The sequence below is a fragment of the Mesoplodon mirus genome (genome assembly GCF_964341445.2).
Source record: "Mesoplodon mirus genome assembly, chromosome: 8".
Classification (NCBI taxonomy): domain Eukaryota; kingdom Metazoa; phylum Chordata; class Mammalia; order Artiodactyla; family Ziphiidae; genus Mesoplodon; species Mesoplodon mirus.
Window position 1 is genome coordinate 1,756,238 of NC_138984.1, and position 25,406 is coordinate 1,781,643.

At 50.5% G+C, this 25,406-nt stretch overlaps 1 protein-coding gene across 4 annotated transcripts in view; it reads left to right on the plus strand.

Annotated features, from left to right (window-relative positions):
- Window positions 1–14,485: 14,485 nt before the first annotated feature.
- The window catches only part of HDAC4 (histone deacetylase 4), a 292,563-nt gene continuing 281,642 nt past the window's right edge, over window positions 14,486–25,406 (plus strand). For all 4 annotated transcript variants that reach the window (XM_082630080.1, XM_082630082.1, XM_082630081.1 and 1 more), the window contains exon 1: window positions 14,486–14,591. The gene's annotated coding sequence lies outside the window, so the exon portion shown is untranslated. The remainder of the gene's footprint in view (window positions 14,592–25,406) is intronic.

Here is a 25,406-nt window from a genome sequence, read left to right on the forward strand (position 1 = left end):
TTCAATCTTGAATAATAGCACTGAATTGAGCTGTAAAAGCTTCCGAAGTTTGAAGCCTTTTGACAAGTTAATTTAGCAGTATGGTAAAAAGTTTTTCCCCAAGATAGAATAAAGCCATCATATCATGAATGTAGCAGTCATCCCGAGGAAAGAAAACACCATTAGTATTAGAAGTGATGTGCTTTATGGAGAGAGTTTGCGGTTTCGTGTAATCTACTATCAATATTTCAGGAGAAAGATGTTCCACTCATCAGTCAGTTGGAAGTCAATATCTCCACTTAAAACCAACACCCAGGGGCCAGATCACATATATCTTTTATTGGAAAAATAACATTCTCTGTGCAGCTTTCCTTCCTACAGTTCTTTAGATTCTAATTGTGAGGGTTTTGGTTTTTTGTTTTTTTTTTTTTTGGTGATATATATATGTATATATAACAAAGAGGTCTTTTTTTCTAGGAGAAAACAAGGAAAAGACAGAAGCAATATTTTCTTTGTCTCTCCCCTTACACACACAATATCTCCAACCCACGCTTTTCCCCCAGCTGCTGGAAGTTGCTTTTCCTTGCCCATTCAAAGTGAAATAGAATAAGCTCAGTCACTTTCTTAGATGAGAGGAAAGCTGACTGAGGCTGATTTTTTTCTATGGTGGTCGTTGTTGTTCGTTTTTCAAAATTTAAGTCAGGAGCCCAGCGCACACGGCTCAAGGTGTTTCTCCATTTTATGGTACGAAGACAGGAAAGGAGACAGTACTGCTATCTCCCCTTCAGCATCTTGGTGGTTGATGCTGAGACTCTCTGGGGAAGGGAAATATTCACCTATAAATAGGGTGAATGGTACAGATCTGGCTTTGTCATGATGGAGGAAAAAAGCCAGGAAAAATTAATTATATTTAACAAAGATGCCATTTGGTCCTGTGCCCTGAATATAAATCTCCAAATGTTTCTCACTTGAATATTTTAGTGGGGAAAAAATAAAATTAAAATTAAAAAGCAGATGCCCTATTATTATGTTTACATAGTGAATGCATGGGTTGCTTTGTAGCCCTCCTGGGTAGTCCAGCAAGTTCAGCGATGGTTTATGGATGTGAGTCCTCCAGTTTTTGGTTGGAGGAGGTCTCGTGTGAGGCTTGAAGATGCTGTGTCAGTCTCCAAGGACAGACTCCAAGCTGTGTGAGAGCAGAAGGGGAACCCCTTTCTAGGCGAATCTTACCTTTGGTTTAAGGAGCAGAGAGTGATTTTTCCCTTTAGTAAATGAAAGGTTATTTAATTATTCCTATTCTACTGGAGCATTTTAGAGAGAAAATGCCCAGCGGGTTGGGATTGAAGAGAGAAATAACAAAATTTATGGTGCTGATTTAAAAAAAAATAAAGCACGTGCTTTGAATCAGCTAGACCTTGGGTGCAGACTCTACTTCCATCTCATAACAGACGCTCCTTGAATAATTCACTCAGCAGGTGTTCTCTGAGTGTTTACTATGTGCTGGGCAGTATGCTAGGTGCTAGGGCTACAACTGTGACTATAAGATAGATTTGTCTCCCCACCCCCCATGGAATTTATAGTCTAGACCAGCTGTCCCCAACCTTTTCCTCACCAGGGACCAGTTTCGTGGAAGACAATTTTTCCACGGATGATGGGGTTGGGGGGGTGGTTCAGGCAGTAATACGAGTTATGGGGAATGATGGGGAGCGATGGGGAGCGATGGGGAGCGATGGGGAGCGATGCGGAGCGGCAGATGAAGCTTTGCCACTCACCTCCTGCTGTGAGGCTGGGCTCCTAACAGGCCGTGGACCAGCAGTGGTCCTCAGCCCGGGGGGCTGGGGACCCCTGGTCAAGACACACATCTGTAGGCAGGTTCTTACGTTCCCAAGTCTCTCTGTCCTCATCTGTACCATAGATAATATGAGTTCCTATGGGGAGGTTGTTGTAAGGATTAAATGGGGAAAGGCCTGCCTGTGTGCCTTGCACGTAGCCACCGCTCAAACGCCTAAACTATAATCAGGCAGCTCAGTTGGCCCAAACTATAAACCATGGCAATGTTTTGGGGGTCAAATGTTTAAAAGATTTTCAGAAAAATAAACATTTTCACTTAAAAGTGAAATCATGATAAAACACCATGTCTCCTAGTAAGTTTCTTCCCTCTAAACAAAAATAATTCAACACGACATGGTCACCTGAAAAGTAAACTGTTTGTCCATATTTAGATATTCATTTGAATGATCATTATGATATTCTGGAATTTCTTTTGTGTCTAAAAATAGAAACTACTTGTTAGTGAACATGTAATTTGATTTTCATATAGAAATAACTTGCTCAAGGAGCATCCATAGAATTGAACATTTAAGACTGGTAGCCAATGAAATTTTATGTTTCAATTGTGCAAATGGATATGCTTCTAAATGTGATTAACACATAATGTCTTGTCTTTTCTGGATCATAACAATGATTTTGTCCACTCAGGATACATTTATTGAGGACCAGGAATGAGTGAGGTGGAGAGAGTCAGTTCCAGAGAGCTTCTTGTCTGGTGTGGAAGACAGGCATTGAGGAAAAAACCACTGGATGTTTAAATACTAACAGTGTCTTGAAAAAGAAAGGTCCTGGTCTTTAAATGCCCTCCATAATTTTATTATGTAGGTATGTATTTTATTTTGTGTATCCCTATTAAATATTTCAAGCTTACAGAAAAGTAGAAAGAATAACAAACACCCAGGTTCATGTGTGTTGCTACATGTTCATCCTGTTTTGTTGTTGTGTAGGGTCCCACTCTACAAATGTACTACTGTTTGTTTATTCATTCAATTGTTGAAAGACCTATGGGTTGTCTCCAGTTTGGGGCTGTGATGAATAGAGCTGCTATAAACGTGTGTATAGATTTTCATGTGAGCATCATTTTCATTTCTCTAGGGTGAATACTTGAGAGCAGGATTGCTGGGTCACATGGTAGGTGTATGTTTACCTTTGGAGAAAAAGCTGCAAAGCCATTTTTCGCAGTGGCTGCAATATTTTGCATTCCTACCAGCCGTATGTGAGAGTTGTAATTGCTGTGCATCCTCACCAGTGCTTGCTGTCTTCACTAATTTTCACCCTAGCCACTCAGAGAGGTGTGAAGTGGTACCTCACTGTGGTTTAATTTGCATTTCCCTAATGCCTAATGATGCCAAATTTATTGATATTTTACTTTACAGTTTATGCTTTTTGTGTCCTAGATAAGAAATCTTTATAAAAGAATCTTCCATGGATCATGAAACTATCTGTACCACATTTACTGCTAAAACTTTAAAGTTTTGCTTTTTATATATAGATTTTTTTCTGCCAAGTTTAAGTTTTCGGTGTAAGAGGGAATTGTATTTTTTTTCAATATGGTTAACCAATTTTCCAAGCATCAATTATTTAGTAGTCCTTCTCCACTGCTCTGTAATGCAATCGCTGTCAGAGATCAAGTTTCTATATCATGTATGTCACTGTCAGGACTTGACTCTGCTACATGGCTATATCCCCCAGCCAATACCACATGATCAAACTCCTAAAGCTTGATATCTGGTAAATACACCTTCCCCCACTACCATGTATTTATCAAAATTGCCGTACCTGTACTGGGTTCCTTGCTAATCAATGATTTTCAGAAGCAGCTCGCCAAAAATTGCACTTAAGTTACAAAACACATTGGCAAGCATAGCCATTTTTACAGTTTTGTGTCTTTCCATGCATTGACACGGTATTCATTTAATTGATGCCATTGAGTGAAAGACACACCATTATTTGATGTGCTGCAGAGAAAAAAAAAGTACTGCCAACTGATCTATGACCTATGACACAGAGTAAGGGACCATCAATTTTAAGACGTATCTGATTTCTGAGATGTTAAAAATGTGAAAAAAAAATGCATGTTTCAGAATCGATGAAACTTGGTGCATGTCTCCAGTTATTTGGGTCCTTTTTAGATGTTTTTCAATAAAGTTTCATAAGTGTCTCCATAAATATCTTACATACCTTTTGTTAGATCTATGCCTGGGTATGATAAGGTTTTTGCATCATAAATGGGACCTTCTCTACAGTTCTGAGTGTTTCTACCTGGTGTGTGGGAACACAATGAATTTTGATAAATGGATCTCATATCCAGCAATCTTACCAAGCTCTCTTATCAGTTGTAATAGTTTGCTTATAGATGATCTTGGAGTTATTTCTTTGTAATTGGTTTCTAACTCAATTATATTTTAGTAAAAGAAGGTGATCTACGTGGTTGGTTCTTTGGAACCTATTGAGATTTCCTGTGTAGCCTAGCGTGTGGCCACGGCCAGTGTTCATACACGTTCTACATGTACCTGAAAAGAATGTGTTTGCTAATTTGGGAGTGCAGAATTCTTTTGCTACATGAACATTAGTATAACCTTGCTAATTTTATTATTCAGATCTTATATATTAGTTATGAAAAGACTGTTGTTCTTCACTACTGTGGGTTTATAAATTTCTCCTAGGAACATTGAAAATTGTTGCTTTATACTATTTAGAGGCTATGATTACTCCACGGAAAAAGGTTTAAACTGACAATCTCCCTAATGAATGCCCTTGTTGTCATTATGCAGTGGCCACTTTTGTCACTAATGTGTTCTTTCCTTAGAGTCAATTTTAACTGATACTATAATAACAGGGACTTCTTTTGATGGGCATCGGCCTAGAACATCATTTTTTGCCTCTGCAGACTATCAATTTTTAGTATTCTCATGTTTGAGGCCACCACTTGTAAACATTTGGGAGATGATTGTGTTTTTAAACCCAATCTGACAATCTGTCTTTAACTGGAAAATTTAGCCTATTTACGTTCATTGTGATAACTGATATATTTGGACTTGTTCCCAGTGTTATTCTGGGTTTTCTACTGAACCTGATCTTTCTGTGATTCTTTCATTCTTCTTCTTTAATTTCTATTGGACTGATAATTTTTTTCCCTGTTTTCTTCTTTTCTCCCCTCTCCCCCAACCTCTACTGTCATGGAAGTAGTATATTCTCTTCAAGTCTTTACATGTTTTCTTTAAAATTTGTAACAGGGCTTCCCTGGTGGCACAGTGGTAGCGAGTCCACCTGCCAATGCAGGGGACACGGGTTCGTGCCCCGGTCCGGGAAGATCCCACATGCCGCAGAGCGGCTGGGCCTGTGAGACATGGCCGCTGAGCCTGCACGTCCGGAGCCTGTGCTCCGCAACGGGAGAGGCCACAGCAGTGAGAGGCCTGCGTACTGCAAAAAAAAAAAAAAAAAAAAAAAAAAAAAAATTGTAACAAATACTTTTCACTTAACAAAATCTAAAGTTAAACCCTTCAGACAATACGAGGATCTTAAAATGCCTAAATTCCAGTGTCCCCCACTGCCTTACCAGCTCCACCTCGTTGTCCTCCACCAGAAAGCACCTATCATTTTATTTTATATCTCTGCTTGCTACAGCTCCTGCCTCCTTTGACTTACTCACACTTTTACCATTTCTTGCTCAGCATTTTCTTTTCAGCTGACGTATGGCCTTGGCCAGAGCAGGGGGCATGGGGCAGGGGGCAGAAGCAGGAGTCAAGGGGCAAAGGGATAGGGAAGCGTGTGCAAGGGATTCCCTGTGGCCTTTCCTACCATGACTACTGTTATTCTACACATGAGGGAACCAAGGGAAGGGCTCTGCCATCTTCGAGGTAAGCCCATCCCAAGCTTCAACTAAAGTTCAAGTATTGAAAGATTTCTGCACTCCTAAATTAGCGTTTCTTTTCAGTCATATATGGAACATTGATGAACACTGGCCATGGCCACAAAGCAAATCTTACCACCTACTATGAATGGAACTGGGGAAAGACCCCAGGATGGGTCTGCGAACCCAGACCCCCTGTGGGAAAAACTTGGGGTGGAAGAAGAATCCCTGTGTGGCCCCGAGATTCAGAGCCCCCAAACCCTCTCCAGCTTGCCCACCTCTCGGAGCCACAGCAGGTCTGGCCCCGTCCCTCTTCCACTGCTGGCCACTACCCCACGTTTCCAGGGGACGCTCTGGCCTCCTAATGGCTCTGGCTCCTTCCCAGGATGCTGAACCCTGAGTGGCAGAAGAGGACCCCACGTCAACACCCCTCCTCTGTGCGAGGAGAGCTCTGCCCTGCACCCTCAAGGTCTCCGTTCCTGCCCACGCGATCGGAGTCCACTCCTGCAGTGGGAGCTGTGAGCCCTCAGTCCAGCCCACGCGTGGAGCTGACCTTTGCTCTAGAAGCAAAGAGGGCTGGTGAGGCGGGTCTTGGGTTGTGCACGGGCCGGGGGACAGGGCATTGTGCCAGCTGAGGCTTCAGAGACCCCTCCTCCTGCCCAGGGCGAGGCCGCTCCTTTTAGGAGAATGCAGAGGTTGAGGTTCTCAGCACATTTTCTCCGGCACCCTCTGCGTTCAGGATCTCTTCCTTCCCCGCCAGCCACTTGGCTTTAGCAGCAGAAACACTCACCTCCCTGCTCTCAGAGGTCAGGCTGATTTGGGGCACAGTTGGCCCTCTTCAAGTGCTGCCTTCTGCATGATGCCCCAAGGCGTCCACTGGCTGGTTGGCCTTTTGTTTTCTTTCTTTCCATGAAATCAACTCCACCATCCTTACAATTGCGCTTTGCTCCCCGTCTCCCAAGCGCTGGACCCCGCATTACTCAGAGCGCTCTCTTCCTCTTTGCTCTGTGTCCACGCCCCTGGGATGCCAATCTCAGTAACTGCGGTGCCTGCACACACCAGTGTTATGGCTGCATCATGTCCCACCAGCAACAGGACCCCATCCTGAAGGTCAGCTTCCTAGGACCAGTTCTGGTGCCATGTCTCAGGTTGGGTCCCCACCTGTCCCAAAGACAAGGGTTTGAGCACATGCAGTTTATCTGGGGAGGTGACCCCCGGGCATGGGATAGGGGAGTGGGGACCTGAGAGAGGGAAGGAAGGCGGCCAACACAGGGTGCTTGAATGCACAGCTCACCGCTTTGGGCAACTGGGGCTCATCCTGATGGGGCCTCTGGAAAATGCCCAGAGCACCCCTCAGAGTGTCACCACTGTGAGGAAAGGAGCCTGGTGTTACCTACTCCTCTTGGTCACTAGAAGTTGGTCCAGGGCACCATCTCCTAGCATGTCCAGGCTGCCCTCAGGCAGAAGGCAGCAGGTGCAGCAGTGGGACACCTGGGTGCTGGTGGTCCCGAGCTGTGAGTAGCCACGGATTTGCGTGGGGGGGGGGCACCCACGATGTCTGCTACCTGGTCTAATGTCCTTGCTTTGTTCTGTTAGTGAGTCTTTCAGTCGTAGATGCTCTCAGTGTCTGTCTGGAAAGTGTCATGATTTTACCTTCATCATTGAATGAAAGCTTAGTTGGCCCAGAATTGTAGGCTAACCCATATTTTCTCTTAGCACTTTGAAAACGTGATTTTGGCTTCTATCGTGGGGTACTAAGAAGTCTGGAAGACTGTGGGCGATCAGTTCAACTGTCATTCCTTAGGAGGGAATCTGTCATTTCTTTCGGGTTGCTTTTCGGAAAGCTTCTTTCTTGTTGGCATTGAGCAATACCACCGTCGAATGAACAGTGTGTAATTACTCTTATTTCCCATCTTCAGGTCTTGGAGGACTTCCTGAATCTGAGGATCTTCTTCCTTCATTAGTTCTAGGAACTTCTCACCGTTATCTTGCCCCTCCTCCACTCTCTCCTGCTGGAATGCCTCGCAGTGGATCAGATACCGGAGAAGCAGAGCTGGAAGGAGGCAAGGATGCTTGTGCAAATGATTCATTGAGGAATTGCTCTGAGGGTAGCACAGTAGGGCAGGCGAGAAACTCAATAGACCTGTGAGAAACTCAATAGACTTGTGATTTAGGCTCAAGCCTCAGCTTGGCTCAATCCCATGGGGAACTCAGTGGGGGTGCTGCTGGTCTTTTCTACTGCTATCAGTCAGACGTTGGCCTTGGGGGCTCCCCCTCTGGGAGAGTATTTCCAGGTGAGGTGACTCCCTTTGACCAAGGACAGCTCTCTGGAGAAGGACACAACTGTGAGCCACAAGCAGGCAACTCTTCCGGCAGCTGGGGTTGGGAGCATCCCCTGGCAGAGAAGATGGGCCAGGGCACTGGTGTAGCTCCTGCTCTCCTCCTAAACCTCCGCTTCCATCTCCTCTTCTCTCTGGTCTTCATTGGGATAATTTCCTCAGAGCTATCTTCCAGTTTGCTGACAATGTTTTCTGTTATTCTAATGTGATTTTTACCCTCCCCACTGAATTTTAAATTTTAATTACTTCACTCTGCATATCTGAAAATTTTTACTTGTTTCAAAAATTCATCTTGTCCTTTTCTTGTCTTATTCTTTTGTTGCTTATTCTTCCTTAACTTCCCTAGTTATTTCTCACACACACACGTATATTAAGCTCTCTTCCATGACCTCAATTTCTTGGGTGGAAGTATGATCCTGCTCTTTATTTATATGCTGACTGTTGCCCATGGTGAATACTTCCTTCGCATTTTGTAATTTTAGGTTGTGAGCTCATTCTGATGATGCTTTGGCTGTGGGTTGCAGTGTTTCTGTCGTTAGAGCTATTGGCTTCTGCCAGACACCCCTGAGAGTACCCCACCCCTGGACTACTTTTTTGTGAACTTCTTGGCCTGAGGGTTCCAAGATCCTGCAGGTGGTGTGAATTCAAACCCAAGAGAGGGCAGCCCTGCAGCAAGTTCCCAGGGGACCACTTTTCCCACTGAGAGCCAAGGTGGAGAGAGATGCTGTTCCTTGGTCTCTGTTCCAGTGGGCAGGTTTCTCCCTAGTCTCTCCTTTCACCAAGGACACAGAGCTTGAAAACCCCAGCTCCACACAGAAGCCTCACACCCAACTCTCCAGCTGGGCATTGAAACCAAAGCCCTGAGTTAGAGAGCCCCAGCAAAGGGCTCCTCCTAATTAAGACATCATTGAGGAGCTTGCTAATCTTTATTTCCTCCTTCACTTTGGGCCTCTGGGGATTTCCCTTACTTTCTTGTGCACTTAGCCATGTGGTTTTAAAAATCTTATCTTCTAGGCATCATTCCTAGGGCTCTTGTAAGGAGAATGTTTTCAGGTTGTCTGAGTCCTGCTCTCTGCCCTCTCCGCTGCTGCTGAGATCAAACTGCAAGTAACAACATCTTTCCATAACCTTCCACGTCTCCAGTTCTTTCTGCCCCTCACCTGAGCCCACCTGCTGATACAGCTCATGAAAGCCCCAGTTCCTCCATTCTGCCCTTCTTCTATCTCTCCCTCCTTCCTGACCTCATAGTGAGTCACATCCCCCACTGTGGCCAACACTCAGCCTCCTCATTCCTTGGCGCTTCATCCCAGCCTGCATCCGTCCAACCATACAGGTTCTTTGCAAAAACAAAGGGCCTGGAGCCATCACAAATACACCACCTCTGGCTCTGGCCAGGCACTTGGCACCACTTGGCCATGTCTTTCAGCCCCCTTTCCAACACCCATCTGAGTTGTTTCCGACACGCCAGGCTTGTAGCAGGCACACGAATGCTGCCTGTTGTTATTGCTACCAGCCTGCGCTGGCCCCTGTGTCTCAGCTGTGACCTTATCTATTACACAGTTAAGGTGCCGTCCCCAGCATCCTGCCCCTGCACATAGAAACAAGTCTCTCTTTGTACACACCTCTCCCCTTTCCCTTTGGAGTCTCCTCCCGGTCAAGGGTTTTCCTGCCTGAGCTTTTCAGACCCTCCCTTCGACCTGAGAAGAGAGGCCCCTGGCCTGGGCTCACGCTCTCCAGGACCCACTCTGGCCCTCTTCCAGCAGATCTATCCCCCAGGGTGGGAAGTGTGTACGGCTGAGCGGTGGTACTCACTTGGGGCCCATGCTCCCTGTTCTAGATCCTGCTCTAGGTAACCAGGGAGTAGGATTCCTAGGATTCCCTGTCCAAACGGCAGAACCTGTTTCCTGCACGCACACAGGGGTCTCTTCCCCAGGAGAGCACTCTGCTCTTCCCTCCCCCCAGGTGGACAGTTCTGGCCAGCTGGACGACACAGCCTGGCACCGACACTCCCTTCCTCTCCGTCCCCAGCCCCAGCCCCCCTTTCCATCACCCCTGCCCCTTGGGATCACAGTCCCAAGCAGCTGCTGGCACTTAAGCCCTGTGTCAGGCTCTACTCTGGGGGACCTAGGCTAAGACACTCGGCAATTAAATTTCTCAAAATACAATCATGTTCAAACTGATATTCAGGCATTTTTTATGATGTGTTTGACATCCATTCATCTGTATCAGTTCATTCTTTTTTATTGCTGAGTAATATTCCCTTGTATGAATATGCTACAATTGGGATTTATCTAGTTCCTTGCTGATTGTACCCCAAATTTTAATTGTAACATAGTCAAATTTATCAGTATTCCCCTTTACAATTGTTGGTGGTATTCTATTCCATAACCCTATAGAAATGTCCACTGATAGCTTTTTCTTAGTACTCCTATGGCTTTCATTTTTTAACACTTAAATCTTTATTCCATTTGATGAGGTAGGAATCCAACTTTATTCTTTTCTCTCCAAATTATTAACAAGGGTTCTATCACACTGTTTTCTCACTGATTTGTAAAGCTGCCTTTATTATATTTTGAATCCTTACAGGAGTGATGTTCAAAATATTTAGCAAACAGTACTCACACAGAGTGCACCTACTGGCTGGATATCTGACGGAGTTCTTCTGCTTGCCTGGGGCTGTTTCTTTACTTTCTATTATTTTCCATTGATCTCAGCCAGGACCATGTAGTTGTCATTATGGAGCCTGGATAATATGTTTTGCTTTCTGGGAGCACAGTTTCTCCCTCATTACTCTTCTTTTGGGCTATTTCTCAAGTGTTTATCCTTCCAGCTGAACTCTTCAACCATTTTGTCAATTCCCATGAAGTTCACTGGGATATCATACTACATTTAGGCATTGAAAATGTTCTTTTGCTAATGTGGATTGGGAATCTTCCATCATGTGTTTCTAATGCATATCAAGTGCTTAGCACAATGCTTGCCACATAGCAAATGCTCAATAAATATTAACATTTATAACTATTGTTTAGTATATCTGAAAATTACTGGGTTTTTTGTCTGTTTTTTGTATCTTTATAATTGGCCACTTTGCTGAACTTCTAATTCAAGATTAAAAAAATTTTTTTTGAGTCTTTGGGGCTATCTTTATTTCTGATGGAAGGATTTGTTTCATTCTATTAACATTGGGATTCGTTTTCTTTTGAAACAAAACCCTTTGAGTTGGAACTCTGCACAATGCCTTTGTAGGATGCCTCAAGGGGATGTTACCTGGTGTTCGAGCTGTCACTTCCCCTTTGCCCTCAGCCACAGTGTTAGAGACCAGCCTTTTATTGTGCAGTCCTCTGTCATATTGAGATCTTCTTACTGGCTATGAACAGGTCTCCTTTGGCCAGACGGCCCCTCAGAGACCTGCAGACTGGCACAGCCACCCAGGCCATGTTCCTCTTCTCCAGAAAAGGGCATTGGGGTTCTTCTCCCCATCGGGGCCCGACATTTCCCAGATACCTCACTCCCCTGGAGGAGTTCTCAGGACTTCAGGGGAGGCCTAACTGGCACGACAAGGGGCCTACTCATTTCTCTGGATGGGATTCTACCTTTTAATTAATCCCGCCTACGATTCACATCCCAGAACTCCTCCTTCATGGGACTTTTTATTCAGGCATGTCTCTCTCATTAACTGTTTCACTAGATGTATAGGCAGCATTTCCCCTGTATTTTCTCCTGATTGTACACATTGAATAATCTGTGAAATAACTTTGTACCTTAATTTTTATCATCTAAATGTTTCTCAGCCACTGATCTTATTTCACCTTCCGTGAAAATTTGATTAGCGTACTGCTTCCATCATTGGCCAGGTCACTAGTGGTCATTTTCTTCAGCTATGTCTTTGTTTTAAAAATCTGCAATTCACCATTTATCTGCTTCAAAGTTAAGCTATCTTAGGCATTTCTACTTAGAATGCCCAAGGTTTTCTAATCATTACTTATTATTTCAAGATATTATACATATTGCAAAATTGTCCATTTTCCTTTTGAAAATAGTATTTAAACCCACATAACCACATTTTTCCTCCAAGAATCACTGATCAAGAATATTAAAATTAATCTCTGCTCATTTCTAAAAGGAAAGGCCCTCACAATAAGGAATCTCACATTTCTGCCGACATCCTACAGGTCGCCTTTGTCGGGTTTCAGCTCTGTTTGCCTCTAGGATTATTCTAAGATCGATAATTAAACTGGCCTATTCTCCGATCTGACTTTAAGTTTTGGAGAACTTAAAAAAATCAAAAATTCATTATTACAAAACAAAAGAAGATAACACAAAGCAGTGATTTTTATTAAAACAGAATTGTTTCTACTTTTCTCTTCTGAAAAAGCACTTGGGCCGTGATATTTGTAAAAGCTCAAGTTTAAGTCAATCAGTGATGAAGGTTTATCAGTGCCTTTTTTCTCGATGTAACAATGAGCAGAGGGTGTCAGATCAGGACTCTCCCTTAACCCAGCAATTTCTGATAACCTCCTCACTTCTGGAAGTTTCTCCACCGCTTTTTCTTCTTTCATGACCAAGTTCTCAAGATGAAGTAATGTTCGTGTTCTATTTGGCCTGCCTGCATATCGCCTTCAGTACAATTCTGGTCTCTGGGTTCACGTAACAGAGCCTGTCAAGCAAGAACATTGTATATCTGAGGGAAAAAACACTCTGGGATGCAGTCCTTAAATGAGCTCTCCATGTTCTGCTTTCTGGGAAAGAAGCAGCTTTAGTTAAGAGACAACATATTTAACAAAATTTGGCTGTTCAATCTCCAGATTTTTGAGCAGTGGTGTGAAACATCCTGAGGTTCCAGTCTCCTGCACGGTATCAAGTTTCACGGAAGCAAATTAATTCTAGAACCATTTCAATTTAAAACATAGATCCCATACAGCACTTTACTAAAGGAAGTGTTTTATAAACAAACAAAACAGTTCCAAAGCGCTGCAGTTTGAACACCATTGCCCTAGCCTTTTATTCTCCGGAGACTACATTCTCCAAGATCCCCCGGCAGGGCTGTCCCCACGCAGGTCTGACACTAAGGACGGGCTGCTTCAGGGGCATCACAACTCCGCGCAGTCAGCGCTTTCCCCACTCGGTGGACACACGGGATCCTGAAAAGCGTTAGGCGCCCAGAGGCTGGAAAGCTGCGTCAGACCCCCGGGGAAAAGGAATTGCCAGGGGGGTGGTCACCGGAGACCCCACCACGCCCTCCGGGGGGACGGCATAACAGGTCTCCGAAGGGCATGGCGAGGGACCACGCGGTCACTTAGCACAGCACCCTTCAAATGCTGAGCACTGGGGGTGAACAGGCCGGCCGGGACCCCCGCGCGGCGTGGACGCGGCTGGGACCACCTTGGGGGCCGACCTTCGGCGCCGCCCCGGGCCGGGGAACTCCGACTCGCACTCACGCCCACAGCGCGCTCGCGCAGACCGGGCCCTCCCGCCGGCGCAGGCGCGCTGCGCCCGCCCCACGCCCGCCGGGAAGGCCAACCGGCCCGGCCCCCCACCCCAAAGGCCGCGTTCCCGCCGCGGGGCAGGGCGGAGCCCGCCGCGCCTGCGCACTCGCCCTTCGCACCATCCCTGCGTCTCCGGGAGCAGGCAGCACCACGTGACCACTGCCAGTACCCAAGATGGAGACCGTGGCCGGGGTCTACCGGCTCCCCGCCTCAGCCTGCGCCCCGGCCTGGGCCAAGCAGGCGCGCAGGCACGCAGTCCTGACCAATGGGCCGGCGCAGGGCAGCTCTCTGGGGGCTGCGAGTGGGGCTCGCCAGGGCCCGTGTTTACAGGCACCACCCGACCAGTCTCCCTGCACTTTCTCAACCGCCAAGCGCCCAGCGGCTGGCGCCTGGCGCGTCCTCTGATAGCCCCGCCCCTGAGACTGGCAGCTCCGGTAGCCAATGGGGATCGGGACGGGTGCGGGAAGGCGGGCGGGGGTGGAGCATCCCTGCCTTTCGTAGGGCGTCTGGCCTGGCGGTTGGCTGCCGCGGGCCGAGGGGCGGGCGCAAACGGGGCGGTACCCGCGGCCCCATCGGGCCAATGGAAGGGCGGCCGGGCGGCCGGGGAGGGCGGGCGGAGGGCGGGGCCGAGCCGTAATTGACGAGCTCTTCATTAGAAACCGGGCGGGAGGGAGGGGCCCGCGAGGGGAGGTGATGCAAGGCCGCCGCGGCCAATGGCTGCAGGGCCGCCGGCGGGGAGGAGGGGCCGGGGCGGCTGACGGGCGTCGGGGTTGTCCTATTAGCGCTCGGCTCTGTGCTGGCGGGGGGAGCAGCATCATGGTTCAACGTGGGTCAATTTTTTGTGAATGAGGAGGGGAGGTTGTGGGGCCGCCGCCGCGGAGCACCGTCCCCGCCGCCGCCTCGCCCGAGCCCGCGCGCCCGCCCGCCGCCCGCCCGCGCCGCCGCCTCAGCCGCCTGGGCCCGGCGCGCCGCGGCCGCGTCCCCGCTGTCGCCGCCGCCCGAGCGCCCGCCCGCCGCCCGCGGTGGTGGTGGCGGCGCAGGCTGAGGAGATGCGGCTCGGAGCGTCCGCGCTGGGCTAGAGCGCCCGCCGCCGCCGCCGCCGCGGTAAGCGCTGCCCCGGCCCGGCCCGCGGGCCATTGTCCGCCCCCCGCCCGCCCGCAGGCCGCCCGCCGGCCTCCACGCCCCCGCCGCCCAGCCCGGCAGGTGGACGCCGGGGTCCGCCCGGCCGGCCCGGTCCGGCCCGTGCGCCCAGGCCGCGCGTGGCGCCGGCCCGCGGGTGTCCGGAGCTGAGCCGGAGCCCGTCCCGGACCTTTCCCTGCAGCCCCGGCCGGCGAGGGCCGCCTCGGGGCGGGGGCAGGACGGCCGGCGGGCCCCGGGCGTCCGCACCGGTCCAGGCCGAGCCCTCGGCAGGTGGGCCGGGGGCTCCCGAGCCCGGGCGGGCGCCGTTTATGTAACTTTGTCGAGGCTGTGAGTTTGCAGAAAAACGTCCCTCCCGGGGCTGGCGGGCGGGGTGCGCCGTCGCCTGGTGTGTGCCCCGGACCGGAACGGCAGGGGTGGGGGTGTCCACGACCCGAGTGGGTGCCCGCAGGCTTCCCACAGGCCGAGCTGCGGCCCCGTCCTGCCCAGATGACGGGAGCCGCGTTTCCCGGCATTGCAAGCACACACCATGGAATTAGAAGGAAATTATCTCGTATTTACATTTAGCGTTGAATTATTTGACACTGTTATAGCAGGAGATCGTGCGTATCAGTTGGAAAGGCCGGGGGTGGAACCCAGTGTACTCATTTAATGCACATCAAAAATTTGTAATAACTTGCAGCAGCTGATATGAATGTTTCCTTTATTGCATGTTGTAAATTGACCTGCTGTGACACAATTTTCAAATAAAGTGTTGCATAAATTAAACTCAAGTTATTTTAAAACTAATGACTTTCTTAACTAAATCCTAATTGCATTACTATAGAGACCTACCTAATTGCTTGCAGCAGCTCTGCCTGCCCTCGGTGAGAGAGGAAAGGGCCTGTGTAGTTAGTTTGCTTCCCTTCTTTTCTCTATTTAGGCTTTTCTGTTTATTCCCACAAACCACCTAAGCACAGGGGTTCTGGGAGTAAACATGTAAACAGCCCTCGCCCAGCGCCAGCCCAGCAAGACTGGGGGGATACTGGTGGGTTTGCACCTTGGCTTGGTTTCACTTTTTCTTTTGTAATGTGATGGTGGTTCCTTGGAGTTTGAGTTGCTTCTGATAATTCTGTGCTTTGGATGGGGCCAGGAAAGGTGGTGGTGGTGATTGGGCGGGCGGGGTGGGAAGGGAGGGAGAGGGATTGAATTAACAAAACTCAGCTGCTTGTACACAAATATACACTACAGCAATTACAAAGCAACAAAAGTTATTGCAGAATTTTGCAGTAACTATGGCAACACAATTACTCTATTATAATTGGAAATGCAAAATGCCACCCTCTTAGAAGTTTCATCAGAATGGAGTTTTGGATATCAAAAATATGTGAGATTTCATTTTTCTTTTCTTTTTTTCAGGTAGCTCCTGAGAATTCTAAAATCTGTGTTCAATTATCTATTTTTAAGACCCATCAAGCTTTCCCAGATATTCTACTCCCTTGGATCTGTGGCATCTTTCCCCAGAACTCACATTTGTGTGGGAGGGAAGTATTTTCCTGCCTTAAAAACACACACCCTGACACATTGTTAGACTTCTATAGCTTTCTGTGTTCTGGGCTTTTATTTTAAAGATCACATACCTTCCTAAAGAGAGCAGTAATCAATTAGAAAAGAAGGATTTATGCGGCAGGCAGATGTAACACTGCCCTCTTTAGGGTTAGTTCTTTCTCCTTCGAGGGGAGCTGGCAGCAAGAGTGCCCCTGGGAGAGCCCTGGGCTGGGGGTGTGTGCGGGGGTGGATGACTGTGGTCTACACGGAGGCCTGCGAGGCCTAGGGACCAAGGACAGATGTGGCCTAAGCAGCCCTGAGCCAAGAGAGAATGTTCTGTGGTCAGCAGCTTCACAGCCATGCAAAATAAAAATCTCTCAATGCCATGTTCTCAGAGGCCTTGGGCCCTGTTGCTGGAGCCAGATGGACAAAACAACATGGCACCCAGGCCATGTGCCACCTGAGCGCAGATCTTGACTCAGTGGTCAGAAACCTGCTTTCTAAGGATGCCCCTCTTGATGTTTCCCAGGAGGACTCCAGTTCTGGAAGTTTCCACACATTGTGGGGTTGCTGCAGTTGAATTTCGTTATAACTCTTTCCTTTTAACTACTGCATATTTATGTCCAGTAATCGACTTCCATTTTCCAGCTGCATTGTGAGGTTTCAATGCAGCATGAATAGCTTTGAATCCTCATCCTTTGATGTTGGGGGTGGCACCCGAGGAAAGGCGACTTTCTGCCGTCGTAATTGCCAGAGCAGAAGAAACATTTCATCACTCCTGGAGAATTCGTCCGTACCGTTCTCTGTTGCAAACGCCGGGTTTTCATCGCTGGGAAGCTACCGTGAGAAATAGATTGGTACCTGATGGAGGGAGGGAGGGAGGGGGATGCAGAGGACGGGAGACAACTGCCACTGGGGGTCGCGGGGCGACGGGCTGTGGCCGGGCTTTGGGTCCCTGGACCAGAATCGCTGCCTGTGCAGCTGGGGGTCCACGCCGGCCCAGCCTCTTTGGATGCTCCCTCACTCCGCGGCCTGTGAGAAGCTGAACCTGAGCCCCCGCTGTTCTAGGCAGAGGGCGAGTTCCTGCCCTGGTGGTTGCAGCCCCCGCTGGTCCTGGGGTGGGGCCCGGGGAGCCAGTCTGGAGGGGGCTTGGTTTCAGTCTCAAGACTGTCAGTCAGCGTGTGCTCTGGTGTGCAGTGGGCTCAGGGCTTTTGGCCTTGCCTTAGAGGAAGGCACAGCATCTCTGGTTCAGGCCAGATGAGGGGCCCTGTGTCAGAAGTGATGCTGCATCTTCTCACACCTTAGCAGCATGTGTTCACGGAACGTTTCTTTTGGAGAAGCATCACTGATCTGAGATCAGCGAGTTCTGTTCGTAAGGTCATTTTCTCCTCATGGGCTTGTGTGAGCGAGGAGGTGGGGTGGGCGGACCTGTTTAGGGAGCGGGTGGCCCCTCTGCTGCCTTTCCTGACTGACGGGCCTTCTCCTCACTTCCCGGGAGGAAGGGCCAGGGCCCTCCACAGGCTGCCTCCACAGCGACCCTCCACGTCACCGTGGGGACAGATCAGCTTCTGTAGCAGCAGATGTGGAAACCAGACTAGTTTTCCTCTTTCCTGGTGGGGAGATCATGATATTTGTACAGTTGACCTTTGAACAACATGGGCTTGAACCGTGCAGGTCCCCTTACCTGTGCACTTTTTTCAATTCGTACTGTAGTACTGTACAATCTGTGGTTGATTGAATCTGGGACGCGGAACTGTGGATACGGAGGGCTGACTGATAACTCAGGTTTTCCACTGTGGCGGGGGGGTCGGCACCCCTTCCCCCCAGGCTGTTCAAGGGTCAACTGTAAATGTAACATAGACCAGTCGCTACTGTTTAATGAGCACCTACTTGGGGCTACAAGCTGACCTAAGTACTTGCCACGTGTACCCCCTTTCTCTCTCTCCACAGCCTCAGGAGGTGGCTGCTACCACACCCATTTTGCAGAGGAGGAACCTGAGACAGATGTGAAAGTGTAGCATCTGGTACCCCTTGCTGCGCTGAGTCCCAAATGTTGATTCTCTCTCTTCCGTGCCTCCGCTTCCGGGCCCCTGACGGGCTTGAAGCTGAAGTTCAGCATGGCCCCTCGAGGTGTTTGGGAGGGCGTAGCCTCTTTGAGAAGAGGACAGGTTGGAACACCTTTTAGGGTTAGTGTTGCATGGGGTGGTGTCGGGGCTGTCATAGGTGATGCTGTGTTTCAGTAGGGTCTGGGAGATAATCCTGGCTTTCTCATGCTGTCCTCTGTGCTGTGTGTGGCATTGTAGAACTGGAAAGGATCTGAACAGTGCTGTTGGCCGGGGTTGGCTGTGTCCCATGCTTGGATCTTCTCCTGAGGCTGCATGGGGGCAGGTGAGCGTAGTGGAGGGCACCTGGTGCCCCACGTCCACTTCAGCCAGACTAGGCTGGCCTTCACTCTTGTCTGTAGGATTATCTTGGAAGAGTTTCAGAAACTTTGAAAAATCACTGACTTAATCCATTCTCCTTTAACACCAAGCCAGAAACTTTAAAGAAAATATCGACAGATTTAACATTATAAGAATTAAAGAAAATTCTCTTTGTCAAAAGATTCCATAAGTGAGGTTAAGTAACAGTGAGAGAAAAAAAATCTACAACGTATTATGCCTATATACGCTCAATAGTCAATATGTAAAGAGCTTTTGCAAACCAATAAGAAAAGGATGAGCATCCCTCTTGCATGATGAGCAGAGCACATACATCTGCAAATCCCAGTGGCTAATAATAAAAAAGACTTAGCTTTACTAATAAAGAGATTTAGCTGAAAGATTTTGTTTATGCCCAGCATATTAGCATAGGCTAAGTTTGATGGCGCCTGTTGGTGGTGATAATAATAATTTTTATCTTACATGGGTTTTGTAAAATTTAAATAAGTTAATACACGGAAAGTGCTTAGAATAGGGCCTGGCACACAGTAAGCACAATATAAGTTTTGGCTATTGTTAATTATTAATTATTTAGTTACTCTCCAGAAAAGTTTTATGTGTCAAATTTTTAAATGATCATTCCTTTTGTTCCAGCAATTTTACTTATTGGAATTTATTCTTAGGAAGGGGTATGATAAGCACATGGATATCCAGGTACATACAGGATGTTATTGCTACATTATTTATAAAGGTGATACTTATAAAATACATTGTGGTATTTTCATCCTGTGGAAATCTATGCACAGGCTTAGAGGTCAGCAGAAGTGTGCAGTGTGTTAAGTGAAGAAAGCAGGTCCAGAACAGGACCCACCCCTTCTGTTTTTAAGAACTTGGGTCTCTGAAGTGATAACAGTGGCCTTCTGGGGTGTCAGGAAAATGGGATGTGAGTGACTTTCATTGTCTTTTTATACATGTTGGTATTGTATAAATTTTTCTGTAAGCCTGTGTGACTTTTTAATAGTAATACTTTTTTTAAAAAGGCTGATATTTACATGGGGGGAAAATACTCTTCAACCCCAGTATTTATAAAGGAGGAAAACCAAGTCGTTGGTAAGTTGATACATATGCTTAACATTGGAAGAATTTAGGGGATTTGTTTCTCTGACTCTCGTAAGCTCTCCAAGGCAGTGCTGGCCTCCTGGTTCTGGGCGGGTTCTGGCCCAGGTTGTGCTGCCGTGACACCTAAGTGGTCTTGCAAGGCAGAGCCGTACCCGTCATTACCACGCTCAAAACCCTGTCATGTCTTAGGATCCTGGAAGGCCTGCCTTGTCTGATAGCACCTGTCTTTCTCACTGAGCTTCAGCCCCTACCTGCTTTGCTTCCTTGCTCTCCAGTAAGCCCCCTTTGGCCCCAGGGCCTTTGCACACACTGTTTCCAGTTCTTGGAACTTCCTCTCTTCATATCTGTCTTCTCTGATCCCTCAATCCAAGCTCAGCCTTTGGTCCCCTGTTAAACATGGCGTCACATCCTTTTTACTCCTTCCCAACAGGATCTGCTTCTGTAATTTCAATAGCTCGTTGCGACATTAGTGGTTTAATGTCACCTCTCTTACCAGTGTGTGTGGGGGGTGCTCCACGGGGTGGAGGGGCCCCGAGGGCCTCCTGCCTGCTTTGTGCCCAGTGCCTGGCAGTGCCTGAATGAATGAACGAATGCGTGGCTGGAGGCAGGGCACAGCGAAGGCCTTGGGAGGAGAGGCTGGGTGTGGACACAGTCCTCTGGCCTCAAGCCCCTTCTGGGTATCTGCCTGCTTCCTTTCTGCCTCAATCTGGGAACTTCTAGGTTCTTATTTTGGAGATTATGTGCTTTTAAGTAGCTGCAATAAATACAACTGAAGTGGGTTTTGTGATGCAGAGAGGAACTAGGGGAAGAAGGGCCTTAAACGCCCAGCCGTCAAGTGGCAAATGGGGCCATTGTGCGTGGGGCCCAGCCAGTGCGCATGGCTCCTCCCTCGGCCGGATCGCCCAGGGTGCCGGTGTTCCAGGTGGCCAGCCGCTCCCCTGCTTGTTTCAAATTGGAATTAATGACGTTATTTAATCACTTCTTATTTCACCTCATAGTTTTAACATGATACCTTCCTATGGTCACGTCTGTAAACATTTTGGAGTCCACTCTGTTTAAAAATGCGAATGTCAGGCTGTGTTAGTTTACTGTTGTTTATGAGGTATTCTGTCTGCATAGGTCAAGCGCTTTTGTTGGGTCGATGTTTGAGCTTGCGACAGTTGGGCAGCTCTTAGGGCCTGGAAGCCTTGAGCTGGCCTCCCCGGTGGGAGTGCTGTCCTGCCCGTGTTGGCGGAGCTGTGCGATCTCGCAGAAGCGACCATCAGCTGGTTCGCGTGCCGCTGTTGGCTGTGGCGGGTCTTCCGCAAACTTGGGAAGAGAAATTTTGGTGGCTCCCCCCCTGCCACTCCCACCGGCCTGTCTTGGGTGGCGGAGCCGTGGCAGTGGCGGTGGTAGGGAACCTGTCTCTTAAACGTTTCTGATTGGTCGGTTATAATTTTGCAAATACTAAGCCCGCACCTAACGCATGTAGGAAGTCTTCCGTGAGAGCGGAGGAGTTGCACAGATGCTCCTGCGCTGGGGTGGGCAGAGGCAGGCCCTGTGGCCCCGTCTCGGGCAGGAAGCCCTGAGCCACAAGGAGCTTAGACGTCGATGGGGATGGGGTAGGCGTGGGGATAACCACACACAGGTGCACCAGGCCGTGGGAGGCTGGGGGGCGGGGGGCCTGTGACGGGCAGCAGGGGTGGAGGAGCCAGGCTCAGATGAGGGGAGACAGGAGGGCTGGGAATGGAGCGTGGTCCTCTTCAGCTGGAGCAGCGGGGCTGCCACAGGGTGGAAAGGCCGTCGGGCCTGATGGTGGCCTGGCCCTGAGGGCTCCAGGGCCGCAGCGCGGGAGGAGGGATGAGCTGGACCGACGGACAGGCTGACTGCCTTGTCGCTTCATGTGTGTGCAGGCTGCTTATGCGCAGTCAAGGCTTCTGACCCTCTGTGCTTGCTGTTTCCCGGGAGGTGCCACGTGCCTGGCCTCTGCTGGTCTAACCTGGTCGAGGCCCCCACGGCCTGTGGCCCAGCCGGCCCCTCTCTGGAGCACGTGCTTGCAGCATGGCGCTGTCCCCCAGGCTCTGGCAAGAAGCTAGGGCTGCCCACAGCAAGGGGGGCTGGAGTATCCTCAAGTGAGGTGGCTCTTCCTTCCTTCCTTCCTTCCTCCCTGCCTCCCTCCTTCTCTCCCTCCCTCCCTCCTTCCTCCCTCCTTCCCTCCCTCCCTCCTTCCTTCCCTCCTTCCCTCCTCCCCTCCTCCCTCCCTCCTTTCTTCCTCCTCCCCTCCTCCCTCCCTCCCTCCCCACTTCCTTCCTTCCGCCAGTGTGACTGAGAGCCCCCTTCTAGGTCCGGGACTCCCTAGAGTAGCTGTCAGGACTCGGACCCCGGGGGTCAGTGTTGGGAACATTCTGGAAGGGACTTGAGCCAGGTTCTCCTCCATTAGGAGTGAAAACCTGCTTCTGAGCCCCCCGCAGGGGCTTTCCTGGCAGACACTGTGTCATCGGGTGCCTTGACTGAAGCAGGGCCCCAGCAGGTTGGAGGAACATGGTGAAGGGCAATGAGCAAGTTGGCGAGGGGTGTAGGTCTTCCGAGGTGATGCTCAGGGCTCCCCGCAGATCTGACATTCCAGCCCCACGAGGGCTGAGGGGTCAGAGGGGCCTGATGAGCCTGCCCGCACTCCACCTCTGGGGCCGTGGGCACTGGGGGTGGGAGTGGAGTTGTCCACCGGGGCCTGTGACCTTCCAGGGCAGGGGCCTGTGGTCGATGAGTGAAAATTAAGAGTATAACCACTCTCCAGGAGTGTGGCTCTCGGCCATCGTGGACCTTTACAAAGAGTCTTAAAGAAGTGTCGGGAAGCGCCACAGTGGATCAAAACCCTCGCTGCTATAAAATTCACATAGGATTTTGCACTGAAAAGGCCGTAAGAGGAGGCTTCAGTCCCATTCTTTGGAAAAACCTTCCTTTGCCAGCGTAGGGGCTGTGCTGTAATTCCTTCCCGGCCCTCTGGGTTGGAGGGACCCATTGAAGGACGCGTCACAGGGGCACTTAAGTGCCGAATTCTGTTTCCTTGCGAGCGCCTTGTTTTCCTTTCACTTTTATGGTCCAGGTCTGGCCAGTTTTGCGGCAGCCTGAGCGCATCCCCTGCCGCTCCCCACCGCCCGCCCGCCGTCAGCCTGGGCAGCAGTCGACCTGCGACATTCTCGGTGTTGAGAGCCCCCAAGGAGCACGGGCTGGTCCGGGCAGCTGCAGGCGGCCTCCTCTGCCCCAGCGGCCCGAGCCATCGGCCCCACTGGAGGAGCATCCATCTCACCTCCCGGGGCTGACGGAGAGCTGACCTTTTGGGATTTGGAGTTAACAAACAGTAGTGTTAAAACGCATCCCCTAAACCCTTCCCCGAATAAGAATGTCCTCCTGTGTCGGAGTGGATTGTGTTCATCCAAACGTGGGTTGCATGTTGGCGGAGCTATGGTTTTCAGAATTCCTCTGAGTGTGGAGGGGACGGAGCTGAAAGAGCAAGGAGGCACGAGGTGGGCCTCTGTCTGCTCTTGTTTCAGGGGCCGTCTTCTCCTTGTGGCTCCTCGGGTTGCCTTATGTGTGTGGGGCCAAGGGTCTAGCTTGTGGACGTGTTAATTCTGTTTATCGTGGCGCTGACTGGCCTGCAGTGTACGAGAGGGTTTCCGCAGACGTAGGTGCTTTGCTTTCCGAGGCTTGGGGGTGCCGAGGGAAGAACGCAGGTGTGGAGGCAGGCCGGGCTTGAGAGCTCAGCTTCCCTGTGACCTCACCTGGCTGGTGATGCCTGTCTCTCCAGGAGGATGGGAGGAGGGCCCCTCCCTGGAGGCCGAAAGGGGATGGTGGGCGCACGAGCCTCTCCCCATTTCTGCGGGCAGGTCTCAGGTAGGATGTTGTCTGCAAGGGGAGGGCTGGTGACTGCAGGAGTCCCTGACCCTGACCCCCGCGCCTGCACCTGCTGAAGTCACGGCCCGGTGAGTGCTTCCCCGAAGGACCTCGGTCACACTTGGGGGTGAATTGTTTTCTGTGTCTGTCCTCGCAGGCGCTCGTTCGTAGCTCACAGAGACCCCGTTCTTGAAGGCTCAGCAGCATCCCTTCAACTGTGCATGGAGCACCCTCAGCTCCGAGGGCGCCGCCCTGCGTGTTAGGCGCTCGGCGCGCAGGGCCTGGACGGGGCAGTGGCTGCCCTGCTGCACTTGGGTTGTGGCTGCAGTGTGATTTGTCCCTGGGTTGGAGGTGCTGAGGTCCCGCCCCGAGGGTGATCCGCGAACAGGGTGATGGGCGTCTTGCACCATCTTTGCTGTCCGTGTGCTTCCTGGTGTCCAGAAAAGGGGGCGTCCTGGGATGATGTGACTGTGTGCTACGAACCCAGTAGCGAGTTTGCTCGTTGCCCCTCCTCTTCACTGTTGTTTATCAAGCACCAGCAAGGCTCCTTAAGGACAGCGTGCCCCTCGCCCGCAGCTGGCCTCAGAAGGCTGCCCCACGTGGCAGTAAGTGGCTCGAGGGAAGCTGCGTGGCCTGAGTGCTCAGATCGTGGGTGGAGACCTGGGGCCGGCTCCTGGTGGCAGGGTGAAAGGGCAGTGCTCCCAGGAGGAGGGCAGCGTAGGATTTAGAGACGGGAGAGGCTGGGTGCTTCTGGCTCTCCATGGGCGCAGCCCTCCATGGGTGGCTCTGTGGGTGTGTATGCGGGGGGCTGGGGGGGGCAGGTGACCGTGTTGTAGGATCGGGTGGCCTCTGGTGGATGGAGAAACAGGCCAGGATCAGGTTGTGTCCTCCCTGGGACCATGGGACCTACACTTTAACCGGATATTTTTGTGAGCAGCTCTCAGTGTTGAGCAGGAAGATGTTTCTGGTAGCTCTCCATTAGAAGGGATCTCTCCATGGCAGGTTCAGAGAGCACTGTGTGCTGCAGGGAATTGACTGACTTGCTTCCTGGGAAAGTGCAGGTGAACGTAGGGTTCAGGCAGGGCTTGATCCAGCTCCTCTGTGGCCTCATCAAGACCTTGTTTCTTTCCCCTGTCTTGGGAGAGTCTGCTTCCTGGTCCGGAGGTGGCCCCGCCAGCTCCTCGCAGGACTACACACTTGCTGGTTCCTGCCCGCCAGGACAGGCAGCATCTTCGCCTCAGCAAAACGTCCTTCACTTTTGCTTGGTTTGGCTTAGGTCCCTGGTCCACGCTGAACTGTCACTTTGGTCAAGGGTATGGAATGCGCTGAGTGGCTCAGCCTCTTCCAGAAGCTGGCTGGGGAGTCAGCTTCCCTCCTAGGGCAGTCGCTGGTAGTGGGAAGGAGAGGGAGGGGACCGACGCTGAGGTGCAAACCGGTGGGCAGCGCCCTCCACGGGGCCCCTTGTTCTCTGCAGCCCCGGCCTCGGTTCCAGAATGGCCTTTCATGTGGGCCCACTGTGCGCAGGGCCAGGCCGACCATTTCACAGACCGTCTCACGGAATCCTGCGGCAGCTCTGGAGGGAGCTGGTCCCCGTTCACCGAGGGGGGAGGAGAGGGCTCAGGAGGGTCTGGACGTGAGGCCTCGACCAGGCCTTCTGTGGCAGTGGACGTGGGCCCCCTAGTCTCCTGGCATTTCCTTCTTCCTGGTCGTACCCTGGGCCCTGGAGGTCAGGGGCAGCTGGCCAGTTGGCAGGGTGGGTTAGAGGTGACAGAAGCTCATCAGGGCGAGTCCTCTGGTCTCTCCCTCCGCAGGATGTGACAGTCTCGTGGAGAAGCCCTTAGAGTGG